Source organism: Pongo pygmaeus, chromosome 13 (genome assembly GCF_028885625.2).
Source record: "Pongo pygmaeus isolate AG05252 chromosome 13, NHGRI_mPonPyg2-v2.0_pri, whole genome shotgun sequence".
Classification (NCBI taxonomy): domain Eukaryota; kingdom Metazoa; phylum Chordata; class Mammalia; order Primates; family Hominidae; genus Pongo; species Pongo pygmaeus.
This window is the reverse complement of record NC_072386.2, coordinates 7,858,958-7,875,375: the sequence shown is the minus strand read 5'-3', so window position 1 is coordinate 7,875,375 and position 16,418 is coordinate 7,858,958.

The following is a 16,418-nucleotide window of genomic DNA, read 5'->3' as shown; positions in this document are numbered from 1 at the left end:
TGGAATGGAATGTGGAATGGAACGTTGAATGGAACGTGAAATAGAATGTGGAAAAGAATGGAATTGAATAAGGAATGGAAGGCAATGGAATGTGGAATGGAATGTACAATGGAATGGAATGGAATGTGGAATGGAATGTGGAATAGAATGTGGAATGGAATGCAATGGAATCTGGAATGGAATGGAATCGAATATGCAATGGAGTGGAATGCAATTAAATGCAGAATGGTATGAAATGGAATGTGTAATGGAATGGATTGTGGAATTGAATGGAATGGAAACTGGAATGGATAGAAATGGAATGTGGAATGGAATGGAATTGAAGGTGGAATGGAATATCAAATTTAATCTGGAATGGAATGTGAAATGGAATGAAATGGAACGTGAAAAGGAATGGAATGGAACGTGCAATGGAATGGAATTGAACGTGGAATGGAATGTGGAATGGAACGTGGAATGTAATGGAATGGAATGTTTAATGTAAAGGAATGGAATGTGGAATGGAATGGAATGGAATATCGAATGTAAAGTGGAATGGAATGTAATGGAACATGTAATGGAACGCCGAATGGAACCTCTAAAGGAACGTTGAATGGAAAGTGAAATGGAATGGAATGGAACGTCAAATGGAAAGTAGAATGGAACGTGGAATGGAATGGAATGGAACGTGGAAGGCAATGTGGAATGGAATGTGTAATGTAATGGAATGAAGCGTGGAATGGAATGGAATGGATTGTGTTATGGAATGTGGAATAGAATGGAAAGGAATGTGGAATGGAATGTGGTATGGGATGTCGAATGGAATGTGTAAGGTAATGTGGAATGCAATCTGGAATGGAAAGTGGATTGGAATGTGGAATGAAATGGAATGGAATGTGGAATGGATTGGAAAGGAATGTGGAATGGAATGTGGAATGGAATAAAATGGAATGTGGAATGATATCTGGAATGGAATGGAAGGGAATGTGCAATTTTATGTGGAAAGAAAAGCAATGGACTGTGGAATGGAATGTGGAATGGAATGTGGAATGAAATGGAATGGAATGTGGAAAGGAATGTGGAATGGAATGGAATGCAATGGAATGTGGAATGGAAAGTGGAATGGAAGGTGGAATGGAACGTGGAATAGAATGGAATGGAACACTGAATGGAATGTGGAATGGAACGTGGAATGGAATGTGGAATGTTAGGTGGAATCAATGTGCAATGGAATGTGTAATAGATCGTGGAATGGAATGGAACGGAATGTGGAATGGAATGTGGAATAGAATGTGGAATGGAATGCAATGGAACCTGGAATGGAATGGAATCAAATATGGAATGGAGTGGAATGCAATGGAATGCAGAATGGTATGCAATGGAATATGGAATGGAATGGAATGGAATATGGAATGGAATGGAATGGAATGTGGAATTAAATGGAATGGAAAGAAGAATCGATTGAAATGGAATGTGGAATGGAATGGAATGGAATGGAAGGTGGAATGGAATGTGAAATTGAATCTGGAATGCAAGGTGAAATGGAATGAAATTGAACGTGAAAAGGAATGGAATGTAACGCGCAATGGAATGGAAAGGTATGTTGAATGGAACGTGGAATGGAACGTGGAATGGAACGTGGAATGGAATGGAATTGAATGTTGAATGGAAAGGAACGGACCGTGGAATGGAATGGAATGGAATGTGGAATGGAACGCCAAATGGATCCTCTAATGGAACGTAGAATGGAAAGTGAAATGGAATGCAATGGAACGTCGAAAGTAAAGTAGAATGCAAGGTGGAATATAATGGAATGGAACGCGGAATGCAATGTAGAATAGAATGTGGAATGGAATGGAATGTAGCGTGGAATGGAATGGAATGTGTTATGGAATGTGGAACAAAATGGAATGGAATGTGAAAGTGAATGTAGAATGCAATATGGAATGGAATGTGGATTGGAGTGTCGAATGAAATGGAATGGAATGTGGAATGGAAGGTGGAATGGATTGGAAAGGAATGGGGAATAGAATGTAGAATGGAATGAAATGGAATGTGGAATGATATCTAGAATGGAATGGAATGGAATGTGAAATGTTATGTGGAATGAAATGGAATGGAATGTGGAATGGAATGTGGAGTGGAAGGGAATCGAATGTGGAACGGAATGTGGAATGGAATGGAATGGAATGGAATGTGGAATGGAATGTGGAATGGGATGTGGAATGGAACGTGGAATGGAGTGGAAAGGAATGTGGAATAAAACATGGAATTGAATGGAAAGGAACATGGATTGGAATGAGGAAAGCAAAGTGGAAAGGAATGTGGAATGTTACATGGAATGCAATGTGCAATGGAATGTGGAATGGATCATGGAATGGAATGTGGAATGAAATGTTGAACGCAACCTGGAATGGAATGGAGCAGAATATGGAATGGAACTTGAACGGAATGGAATGTGGAATGGAACATGGAATTGAACGTGGAGTGGAACGTGGAACTGAACGTGGAATGGAACGTGGAATGCAATGTGGAATGGAACTTGGAATGGAATGTACAATGGAATGTGGAACGGAACTTGGATTGGAATGGAATGGAAAGTGGAATGGAACGTGGAATGGATTGGAATGTAACGTGCATTGGAACGTGGAATGAATGTGGAATGGAACGTGGAATGCAATGTGGAATGAAATGGAATGGAATGTGGAATGGAATATGGAATGGAATATGGAATGTAATGGAATGGAATGGAGTAGAATGCGGAATGGAATGTGTAAATGAATGTGGAATGATATGGAATAGAGTGTGGAATGGAGTTTGGAATGCATGGAATGAAGTTTGCAATGGAATGTGGAATGGAAAGTTGAATGGAATGTTGAATGGAATGGAAGGTGGAGTGGAATGTGGAATGGAATGCAATGGAATGTTGAAATGGAATGGAATGGAATGTGGAATGGAATGTTGGATGCAATGGAATGCAATGTGGAATGGAATGTAATGGATGTGGAATGGAATGCAATGTGGAATGGAATGTAATGGAATGTGGAATGGAATGTAATGGAAGGTGTAATGGAATATTTCAAGGAATGTGGAAAGAAATGTGGACTGCAACATGGAATGGATCGTGAAATGTAATGGAATGGATCATGGAATGGAACGTGGAAAGGAACTAGAAATGGGAGGTGGAATGAAGCACGGAATGGAATTGAATGGAAAGTGGGATGGAATATGGAATGGAATGGAATGGAATGTGGAATGGAATGTGGCATGGAATGGAATGGAAGGTGGAATGGAATGTGGAATGGAATGCAATGGAATATGGAATGGAATGGAATTGAAGGTGGAAAGGAATGGAATGGAATGAGGAATGGAATGTGGAATGGTATGTGCAATGGAATGTGGAATGGAACATGGAATGGAATGGAATGGAAAGTGGAATTGAAAGTGGAATTGAATGGAAAGGATCGTGGAATAGAATGTGGAATGGAATGTGGAATGGAACGTGGAATGGAATGGAATGGAATGTGGTAAGGAATGTGGAATGGAATTTGGAATGGAATGGAATGGAATGGAAAGTGGAATAGAATGTGGAATGGAATGGAAAGCAAAGTGTAATGGAATGTGGAATGGAATGGAATGGAATGAGGAATGGATAGTGCAATGGAATGCAGTGGAATGTTTAAAGGACTGGAATGGAATGTACACTGGAATGTTAAATGGATTGTGTACTGACACGTGGAATGGAAAGGAGTGCAATGTGGAATGCAATGTGGAATGGAATGTGAAATGGAAAGAAGAATAAAATGCAATGTGGAATGCAACGTGGATTGCATTGGAAAGGAACGCGGAATGGAACGTGGAATGGAATGTGGAATGGGAAGCGGAATGGAATGGAGTGGAATGTGGAATTGATCGTGGAATGGAATGGAATGGAACGTGGAATGGAAAGTGGAACGGAATGTGGAATGGAACGTGGAATAGAATGTGCAATGGAATGTAGAATGGAATGTGGAATGGAATGGAATGGAATGTGGAATGGAATGTGGAATGGAATGTGGAATGGAATGTGTAATATAATGTAATGGAATGTAATGGAATGTGGAATGGAATGCGGAAAGGAACGTGGAATGGAATGTGGAATGGAACGGAAAGAAATGTGGAGTGGAATGTGGAATGGAATGTCTAATGTAATGGAATGGAACGGAATCGAATATGGAATGGAATGTGGAATACAACGTGCAATGGAAAGAGGAATGGAACATGGAATGGAATGTGGAATGGGATGTGCAATGCAATCTGGAATTGAAAGTTGAATGGAATGGAATGAAACGTGGAATTGAACGTGGAATGGAATGCAATGGAACGTGGAATGAGACGTGGAATGGAACTTAGAAAGGAATGTGAAGTGGAACGTAGAATGGAATGTGGAAGGGAATGTGGAATGGAATTGAATGCAATGGAATGTAGAATGCAATGTGCAGTTTATCATGGAATTGAATATGGAATTGATGGTGGAATGGAAGGTGAAATGGAATGTGGAATGGAATATGGAATGGAACGTGAAATTGAATGGAAAGGAATGTTGAATGGAACGTGGAATGGAATGGATTGAGGAATGGAATGTGGAATGGAAAGTGGAATGTAATGGAATGGAATGTGGAAAGGAATCTGGAAGGGAAAGTGGAATGGAATGGAATGGAATGTGGATTGGAACGTCGAAAGGAAAGGAATGGAATGTGGAATTGAAAATGGAATGGAGAGAGGAATGTTATGTAGAATGGAAAGGGCAATGGAATGTGGAATGGAATGTGGAATGGAATGGAATGGAAACTGGAATGGAACTTGGAAATTATGTAATGGAACAAGGATTGGAATGTGGAATGGAATGTGGAATGGAACGTAGAATGGAAAGTGGAATGGAAAGGAATGGAATGTGGAAAGGAATGGAATAGAACTTGGAATGCAATATAGAATGGCATGTGGAATTGAACGTGGAATGAAATGGAATGGAATGTGGAATAGAATGGAATGGAATCTCTAATGGAAATTAAATAAACGTGGAATGGGGTGTGGAATGAAATTGAATGGAATGTGGAATAGAATGGAATGGAATCTGGAATGGAAATTAAATGAACGTGGAATGGGGCGTGGAATGGAACATAGAATTCAACGTGGAATGGAGCGTGGAATGGAATGTGGAATGCAATGCAATGGAATGTGGAATTGAATGGAATGGAATGTGGAATGGAAAGGAATGCAATGTGGAATGGAACATCGAATGGAATGTAACAGAACTTGGAATAGACTCTGGAATGGAATGAAAGGGAATGTGGAATGAAATGTGGAGTGTAATGGAATGGAATGTGGAACGGAATGGAATGGTATGTGGAATGGAATGTAGAATGGAACCGAATGTAATGTGGAATGGACTTTAATGGAACGTGAAATGGAATGGAATGGAATGTGATAAGGAATGTGGAATCGAATTTGGAAAGGAATGGAATGAAATGGAATGGAATGTGGAAAGGAAAGTGGAATGGAATGTGGAATGGAATGGAATGGAATGTGGAATGGAATGGAATGAGGAATGGAATGTGGAATGGAATGCAGTGCAATGTTTAATGGACTGGAATGGAATGTACACTGGAATGTTAAATGGAAAGTGGAGTTGCACGTGGAATGGAACGGAGTGCAATGTGGAATGGAATGTGGAATGGAATGTGAAATGGAAAGAGGAACAAAATGCAATGTGGAATGGAACGTGGATTGCAATGGAAAGGAACGAGGAATGGAACGTGTAATGCAATGTGGAATGGAAAGCGGAATGGAAAGGAGTGGAATGAGGAATGGATCGTGGAATGGAATGGAATGGAACGTGGAATGGAAAGTGGAATGGAATGTGGAATGGAATGGAATGCTATGTGGAAACGAATGTGGAATGGAACGAGGAAAGGAATGGAGTGGAATGTAGAATGCAATGTGGAATGGAATGGAATGCTAGGTGGAATCGAATGTGGAATGGAACGAGGAAAGGAATGGAGTGGAATGTAGAATGGAAAGTGGAATGGAATGTGGAAAGGAACGTGGTATAGAATGTGCAATGGAATGTAGAATGTAATGTGGAATGGAATGGAATGTGGAATGGAATATGGAAGGGAATGTGGAATGGAATGTGTAATGTAATGTAATGGAATGTAACGGAAAGTGGAATGGAATGTGGAAAGGAATGTGGAATGGAATGTGGAATGGAACGGAATGAAATGTGGAGTGGAATGTGGAATGGAATGTGGAATGTAATGGAATGGAACGGAATGGAAAGTGGAATGGAATGTGGAATAAAACTTGCAAGGGAAAGTGGAATGGAACATGGAATGGAACGTGGAATGAGACATGGAATGGAACTGAGAAAGGAATGTGAAGTAGAACGTAGAATGGAATGTGGAATGGAATGTGGAAGGGAATTTGGAATGGAATTGAATGGAATGGAATGTGGAATGCAACGTGCAGTTTATCATGGTATTGAATGTGGAATTGATCGTGGAATGGAAGGTGAAATGGAATGTGGAATGGAATATGGAATGGAACGTGAAATTGAATGGAAAGGAATGTTGAATGGAACGTGGAATGGAATGGATTGAGGAATGGAATGTGGAGTGGAAAGTGGAATGTAATGGAATGGAATGTGGAAAGGAATCTGGAAGGGAAAGTGGAATGGAATGGAATGGAATGTGGAATGGAATGTGGAAAGGAAAGGAATGTAATTTGGAATGGAATGTGGATTTCAAAATGGAATGGAACGGGGAATGAAATGTGGAATGGAAAGGGCAATGGAATGTGGAATGGAATGGAATGGAAACTGGAATGGAACTTGGAAATTATGCAATGGAACAAGGATTTGAATGTGGAATGGAATGTGGAATGGAACGTGGAATGGAACGTGGAATGTAATGGAAAGGAATGTAGAAAGGAATGGAATAGAACTTGGAATGCAATGTAGAATGGAATGTGGAATTGAAGGTGGAATGAAATGGAATGGAATGTGGAATGGAATGGAATGGAATCTGGAATGGAAATTAATTGATCCTGGAATGGGGCGTGGAATGGAACATGGAATTCAACGTGGAATGGAACGTAGAATGGAATGTGGAAAGCAATGGAATGGAATGTGGAATTGAAAGTAATAGAATGTGGAATGGAAAGGAACGCAATGTGGATTGGAACGTGGAATGGAATGGAATGCAACTTGGAATAGAACGTGGAATGGAATGAAAGGGAATGTGGAATGAAATGTGGAGTGTAATGGAATGGAATGTGGAACGGAATGGAATGGTATGTGGAATGGAATGTAGAATGGAACCGAATGTAATGTGGAATGGACTTTAATGGAATGTGGAATGGAATGGAATGGAATGTGGTAAGGAAAGTGGAATGGAATTTGGAATGCAATGGAATGGAATGTGGAATGGAATGTGGAATGGAATGTGCAATTGATTGTGGAATGGAATGTGGAATGGAACGGAATGGAAGGTAGAATGGAATGTGGAATGGAGTGTGGAATGGAACTTGGAATGGAATGCAATGGAATGTCGAATGGAATGTGGAATATAATGGAATGCAAAGTGGAATGGAACGTGGAATGGAATGAAATGGAATGTGGAATGGAAAGGGGATTGGTATGTGGAATGAAACTTGAAATGGAAAGGAATCAGATGCGAAATGGAATGGAAAGGAATGTGGAATGCAACCTGGAAAGGAATGAGGAATTGAACGTGGCATGGAATGTGGAATGGAAAGTGCAATGCATCTGAATGGAATGTGGAATGGAATGAGGAATTGAGTGTGGAATGGAACGTGGAAAGGAATGGAATTGATTGTGGAATGGAACTTGCAATGGAACGTGGAATGGAATGGAATGGAAGGTGGAATGGAAGTTAAAATGGAATGGAATGGAATGGAATTGAATGTGGAATGGAATGTGGACTGGAATGTGGAATCGAATGGAATGAATTGTGGAATGAAATGTGGATTGGAATGGAATGGAATGTGCAATGGAATGGACTGGAATGTGCAATGGAATGTGGAATAAAATTTACTGGGAAGTGGAATGGAACTTCGAATGGAATGGAATGGGATCCAATGGAATGTGGAAAGGATAGGAATGGAATTTGGAAAGGAATGTGGAATGGAATGTGGAATGGAAGTTAAAATGGAATGGAATGGAATGGAATGGAATGGAATGGAATGTGGAATGGAATGTGGACTGGAATGTGGAATCGAATGAAATGAATTGTGGAATGAAATGTGGATTGGAATGGAATGGAATGTGAAATGGAATGGACTGGAATGTGCAATGGAATGTGGAATAGAATTTACTGGGAAGTGGAATGGAACTTGAATGGAACGGAATGGAATGCTTTGGAATGTGGAAAGGAAAGGAATGGAATTTGGAATGGAATGTGTAATGGAATGAAATGAAATGTGAAATGCAAAGTTGATTTCAATGGAATGGAATGTGGAACGGAAAGGAATGAACTGCGGAATGGAATGTGGAATGGAATGTGGAATGGAATGTGGAATAAAATGGAATGGAATGGATTGAAATTTGAAATGGCATGTGAATTGGAAAGTAGTGGAATGTGGAAATGGAATGTGGGAAGAAATGCAATGATACGAAATTGGAATGTGGAATGGAATGTGGAATGGATTATGGAATGGACTGCGGAATGGAATGTGGAATGGAAAGTGGTATGGAATGGAATGGAATGGAATGTGGAATGCAATGTGGAATGGAATGTGAAATGGAATGGAATCAAATGGAATGTGGTATGGAATGGATTGGAATGGAATGGAATGTGGAATGGAATGGAATGGAATGTGGAATGAGATGTGGAATGGAATGGGATGGAATGTGGAATGGAATGGAATATGGAATGGTATGTGGAATTCAATGTGGAATGCAACATGGAAAGGAAAGTGGAAAGTAATGTGGAATGCAATGTGGAACGGAATGGAATGAAATGTGGAATGAAACGTGCATTGGAATATAATGGAATGTTTAATGGAAGAGAATGGAATGTGGAATGGAATTTAATGGAAATTGGAATGGAACGTGCATTTGAATGGAATGGAATGGAATGGATTGTGGAATGGAATGGAATAGAATGTGGAATGGTATATGGAATGGAATGGAATGGAATGTGGAATAGAATGTGTAATGCAACGCAATTGAATGTGGAATGAAATGTGGAATGAAATGTGGAATGGAATGTGGAATGAAAGGTAGAATGGAATGGAATAGAATGTGGAATGGTATATGGAATGGAATGGAATGGAATGTGGAATAGAATGTGTAATGCAACGCAATTGAATGTGGAATGAAATGTGGAATGAAATGTGGAATGGAATGTGGAATGAAAGGTAGAATGTATTGTGGAATTGAAAGGAATGGAACTTGCAATAGAATATGGAATGGAATGGAAGGGAAAGTGGAATGGAATGTGGAATCCAATGGAATGGAATGTGGAAAGGAAAGGATTGCATGTGGAATGGAATGTGGAGTCTGAAGGAATGGAATGTGGAAAGGAAAGAAAAGCATGTGGAAAGGAACGTGAAATGGAATGGAACGTAACGTGAAATGGAAAGTGGAAAGGAATGAAATGGAAATTGGAATGCAATGTGGAATGGAATGTGGAATGGTACATGGAATGGAACGTGGAATGGAATGTGGAAGGGAATGGAAAGGAATTTGGAATGGAATGGAATACAATGTGGAATGGAGAGGAATGGAACGTGGGATAGGACGTGGAATGAAACATGGAATGTGAAATGGAATGGAAAGTGGAATGGAATGTGGAATGGAATGGAATGGAATGGAATGGATTGTGAAATGGAATGGAATGAAATGTGTAATGTAATGGAATGGACTGGAATGTGGAATTGAATGGAATGGAGTGGAAGGGAATGCGGAATGAAATGGAACGGAATGTGGAATGGAATTTAATGGAATGGAATGGAATATGTAATGGAATGGAATGCAATGGAATGGAATGTGGATTTGAATGGAATGAAATGTGGAATGGAATGGATTGGAATGTGGAATGCAAAGGAATGGAACGTGGAATGGAATGTGGAACGGAATGTGGAATGCATAGTTTAATGGAATGGAATGGAATGTGGAATGGAATCGAATGGAATGTGGAATGGAAAGGAATGGACTCGAAGTTTGAATTGAATGGAATGGAATGGAATGGAATGGAATGGAATTGAATGAGGAATGGAATGGAATGCAATGGAATGGAATGTGGATTTGAAAGGAAAGGTATGTGGAATGGAATGAATTGGAATGTGGAATGTAATGGAATGGAACGTGGAATGGATTGTAATGGAATGGAACGTAGAATGGAATGTGGAATGGAATGTGGAATGGATTCTTTAATGGAATGGAATGAGGAATTGTATGTGGAATGGATTCTTTAATGGAACGGAATGAAATGTGGAATAGAATGGAATGGAATGGAATGTGGAATGGAATGTGGAAAGGAATGTGGAATGTAATGGAATGGAATGTGGAGTGGAAAGGAATGGAATGGAAAGGAAATTGAAAAAGAATGTGGAACGGAATGTGAAATGGAATGTGGAATGGAATGTGGAAAAGAATGAAATGGAACGTTGAATGGAATGGAATGGAACGTAGAATTGAATGGAAAGGAAAGTGGAATTTAACGCGGAATGGAACATGGAATGGAATGTGGAATGGAATGTAGAATGGAATGTGAAATGCAATGGAATGGAATGTGGTATGAAACGTGAAATGGAATGCAATGGCATGTGGAATGGAAAGTGGAATGTAATGCAATGGAATGAGAATGGAATATGGAATGGAATGAAATGGATTGTGAAATGGAATGTGGAATGGAATGGATTGGAAAGTGGAATGGAATGTGTAATGGAATGCGGAATGGAATGGAATGGAATGTGGAATGGAATGTGAAGTGGAATGTGGAATGAAACGTGGAATGGAACGTGGAATTGAACTTCTAATGCAATTTGGAATGGAACGCAATGGAATGTGGAATGGAATGGAATGGAAGGTGCAACGCAATTTGGAATACAATGAAATGGAAGGTGGAATGGAATGGAATGTGGAATGGAAAGTGCAGTGGAATGGAATGTGGAATAGAATGTGGAATGGAATTGAATGGAATGTGGAATGGAACGTCTAGTTGAAGGTGAAACGAAAAGTGGAATGGAATGGAATAGATCGTGGAATGGAATGTGGAATTGAATGGAATGCAATGTGGAAAAAATGTAATCGAATGTGGAATGGAATGTGGAAAGGGATGGATTGTAATGTGGAATGGAATGTGGAATGGAATGGAAAGGAATGTGGAAGGAAATGCAGAATGGAATGTGGAATCTAACGTAGAATATAATGGAACGGAATGTGAAGTGAAATGTGGAATTTAATAGAATGGAATGTGGGAGAGAATGTGGAATGGAATGCAATGGAATCTGGAATGGAATACGGAGTGAAATGTGGAATGGAATGGAAAGGAAAGGAATGAAACGGAATGGAATGTGGAATAAAATGGAATGGAATGTGGAATGGAATGGATTAGAAAATGGAATGTAATGTGGAAAGGAATGCGGAATGGAATGGAATGGAATGTGGAATGGAATGTGAAATGGAATGTGGAATGAAACGTGGAATGGAACGTGGAAGTGAATTTGTAATGCAATTTGGAATGGAACGCAATGGAATGTGGAATGGAATGGAATGGGAAGTGCAACCCAATTTGGAATACAATGAAATGAAAGGTGGAATGGAATGGAATGTGGAATGGAAAGTACAGTGGAATGGAATGTGGAATGGAATGTGGAATGGAATTGAATGGAATGTGAAATGGAACGTCTAGTGGAAGGTGAAATGAAACGTGGAATGGAATGGAATAGATCGTGGAATGGAATGTGGAATTGAATGGAATGCAATGTGGAAAAAATGTAATCGAATGTGGAATGGAATGTGGAAAGGGATGGATTGTAATGTGGAATGGAATGTGGAATGGAATCGAATGGATTGTGGAAGGGAATGCGGAATGGAATGTGGAATGTAATGTAGAATATAATGGAATGGAATGTGAAATGAAATGTGGAATTTAATAGAATGGAATGTGGGAGAGAATGTGGAATGGAATGGAATGGAATCTGGAATAGAATGCGGTGTGAAAGGTGGAATGGAATGGAAAGGAAAGGAATGGGATTTAGAATGGAACGTGGAATGTAATGTTGAAAGGAATGGAATGGAACATGCAACGGAATATGGAATGGACTGAAATGTAATGTGGAAAGGAATGCAATGAAATGAGGAATAGAACGTGGAATGGAAACTGGAATGGAAGTTGGAATTCAATGGGATAGAATATGGAAGGGAATGTTGAATGGAATAGAAAGGAATGTGTAATGGAATGCGGAATGGAACATGGACATTAATGTGGAATGGAATGGAATAGAATGTGGAATGGAATGTGCAATGGAATTTATAATGGAATGGAATGGAATATGAAATAGAATGCGGAGTAGAATGGAATGGTGTAAGGAACGGAATGCAATGGAATGTGGAATGGATTGTGGAATGGAATGTGGAATGGAATGCGGAATGGAAAGGAATGTTATGTGGAATGGAATGTGGAATGGAATTTGCAGTGGAAAGTGGAATGGAATGGAAAGGAATGTGGAATGTAACGTGGAATGAAATGGAATGGAACGTGCAATGAAACGTGGTATGTATAGTTTAATGGAACGTGGAATGGAATGTGGAATGGAATGGAATGGAATGCGAAATGGAATGAACGGAATGTGGAATGGAATGTGAAATGGAATGTGGAATGGAATGCATATTGGAATGGAATGGAATGTGGAATTGAATGTTGAATGGAATGGAATGGAATGTGTAATGGAATGTCAAATGGAATGTGGAATGGAATGTGGAATGGAATGTAATGGATTGCGGAATGGAATGTGGAATGCAATTTGGAAGGGAACCTGGAATGGAATGGAATGTGGAATGGAAGGGAATGGAAAGTGGAAAGGAAAGTGGAATCGAATGAAATGGAATGTGGAAAGTAACGGAATGGAATGTGGAGTGGAATGTGGAATGGAAGGTGGAATGGAATGGAATGGACTGTGGAATGAAATGGAATGGAATGATATAGAATGTGGAATGGAATGTGGAATGGATGTGGAATTGAATGTGCAATGGAATGGAATGGATTGTGGAATGGAATGGAATGGAATGGTATGGAATGTGGAATGGAATGGAATGGAATGTGGAATGGAACGTGGAATGGAACGTGGAATGAAACTTGGAATACCAGGTGGAAGGGAATAGAATGGAATGTGGTACAGAATGTGGGATGGAAAGGAATGCAAAGTGGAGAGGAATGTGGAATGTAATGGTATGGAATGTGGAATGCAACGTGAAATGTAATGGAATGTGAAACGGAATGAGAAATGGAATGTGGAATGGAATCTGGAATGCATCGTGGAATGGAATGGAACAGACAATGGAATGTGGAATGGCATGTGGAATTGAATGTGGAATTTATGGTGGAATGAAAGTTGAATGGAATGGAATGGAACGTGCAATGGAATGTGGAATGGAATGGAATGGAATGTGGAATGGAATGTGGAACGGAACGTGAAACGGAATGAAATCGAATGGAAAGTGGTATGGAAGGGATTGGAAGGGAATGGAATGTGGAATGGAAGGGAATGGAATGTGGAATGGAATGTGCAATAGAATGAAATATAATGCGGATTGCAATGTGCAACTGAATGGAATGGAAAGGAATGGAAGGTGGAATGGAATGGAATGGAAGGTGGAATGGAATGGAATATGGATTGGAATGAAATGGAATGTGAGATGGAATGGAATGTTGAATGGAATGCAATATGGAATAGAAAGGAATGGAATGTGGAATGGAAAGGTATGTGAAATGAAAGATGGAATGGAATGGAATGGACTGTGGAATGGGATAGAATGTGCAATGTAATGTGGAATGGAATGGAATGCAACGTGTAATGGATTGGAATGCGGAATGGAATTTAGAAATTAAAGAAATGAAACATTGAATGGAATGAGGAATGGAATGTGAAATGGAATGTGGAATGGAACGTGAAATAGAAAGGAATGGATTGTGGAATGGAACGTGGAATTGAATGGAATGGAACGTGGAATGGAACGTGGAATGGAACGTGGAATGTGGAAAGGAACGTAATGGAATGAAGAATTGAATGGAAGGTAAAGTGGAATGGAATATGGAATGGAATAGAATGGAATGTGGTTTGGAATGGAAAGGAATGTCAAATGGAATGGAATGGAATGGCATATGGAAAGGAAAGTTGAATGGAATGCACTGGAATGTGGAATGGAATGGAATGGAATGTGGAATGGAAAGCAATGGATCGTGGAGTGGAACATGGAATGGAATATGGAATGGAATATGGAATGGAATGGAAAGGAACACGTAATGGATTGGAATGGAATGTGGAATAGAATGGAGTGGAATGGAATTTGGAATAGAATGGAATGGAATGGAAGGTGGAGTGGAATGTGGAATGGAAGGTTTTGTAATTTGGAACGGAATGGAATGTGGAATGGAATGGAATGGAATGTGGAATGGAATGTGGAATGTAACGAGGAATGGAATGGAATGCAAATTGTGGTGGAACGTGGAATGGAAAGAGAGGAACATGAAAAGGAATATGGAATGAAATTTCGAACGGAACGTGGAATGAAATGGAAAGGAACGTGTAATGGAACTTGAAATGGAATGTGGAATGGAACGTGGAATGGAATGGAATGGAATGTGGAATGCAATGTGGAATGGAATGGAATGGAATGTGGAAAGGAATGTGGAATGGAATGTGGAATAGATCGGAATGGAATGTTTAATGGAATGTGGAATAGAATGTGAAATGTAATGTGGAATATAATGTGGAATGGAACGTAATGGAATGTGGAATGGAATGTGGTATGGAATGTGGAATGGAAAGTGTAATGGAATGGAATGGAATGTGGAATGGATGGTGGAATGGATTGGAAAGGAACATGGTATGGCACTTGGAATGAAACATGGAATGGAAAGTGGAATGGAATGTGGAATGGAACGTGGAATGGAATGTGGAATTGAATGTAGAATGCAACGTGGAAAGCAATGGAATTGATCGTGGAATGGAACATGGAGTGGACTGGAATGGAACGTGGATTTGAATGTGGAATGGAATGTGGAATAGAAAGTGGAATCGAATGTGGAATGGAATGTTCAATGGAAACGAATGGAATGTGGAAAGCAATGGAATGGAATGTGGAATGTGATATAATGTGGACTGGAATGGTATGGAATGGAATGGAATGAGGAATGGAATTTGGAATGGAAAGTGGAATGGAATGGAATGGAACGTCGAATGGAAAGTGGAATGGAACGTGGAATGGAAGGTGGAATGGATGGCGCAATGAAACTTGGAATGGAATGGAATAGAAGGTGCAATGGAATGTGAAATGGAATTGAACAGAATGTGGAAAGGAATGTAACCGAATGTGTAATGGAATGTGGAATGGAATGGATTGGAATGTCGAATGGAATGTGGAATGGAATAGAATGGAATGGATTGGAACGTGGAATGGAATGGAATGGAATGTGGAAGGGATTGTGGAATGGAATGTGGAATGTAATGTGGAATGTAATGGAATGGAATGTGGAAAGGGATGGGGAATGGAATGAAATGCAATGTGGAATGGAATGTGGAATGTAATGTGGAATGGAATGAGGAATGGAATGTGAAATGGAATGTGGAATGAAATCTGGAATGAAATGGAAGGGTACGTGGAATGTCATATGGATGGGAATGCAACGGAATGTGGAATGGAATGTGGAATTGAATGGAATGGAATGTGGAATGAAATGGAATGGAATGTAGAATGGAATGGAATGGAATGTGCAATTGAATGTGGAATTGAATGGAATGAGGAATAGAATGTGGAATGCAATGGAATGGAAGGTGGAAAGGATTGGAATGTAATGAGGAATAGAATGTGGAATGCAATGGAATGGAATTGAGAATGGAAAGTAATGGAATGGAATTTGGAATTGAATGTGGAATGGAATGGAATGGAATCTGGAAAAGAATGCGGAATGCAATGTAATGGAATGCGGAATGCAATGGAAGGAATGGAATGCAATGTGGAATAGAATAGAATGGAATATGAAATGGAAATTGGAATGTGGAATTTAACGTGGAACGAACAGGAATGGAAGGGAATGGAATGTGAAATGGAATGTGGAATTGAATGCAATGTGGAATGTATTGGAATGGAATGGAATGTGGAATGGAACGTGGAAGGGAACATGGAATGGAATGTGCAATGGAATGTTGAATGG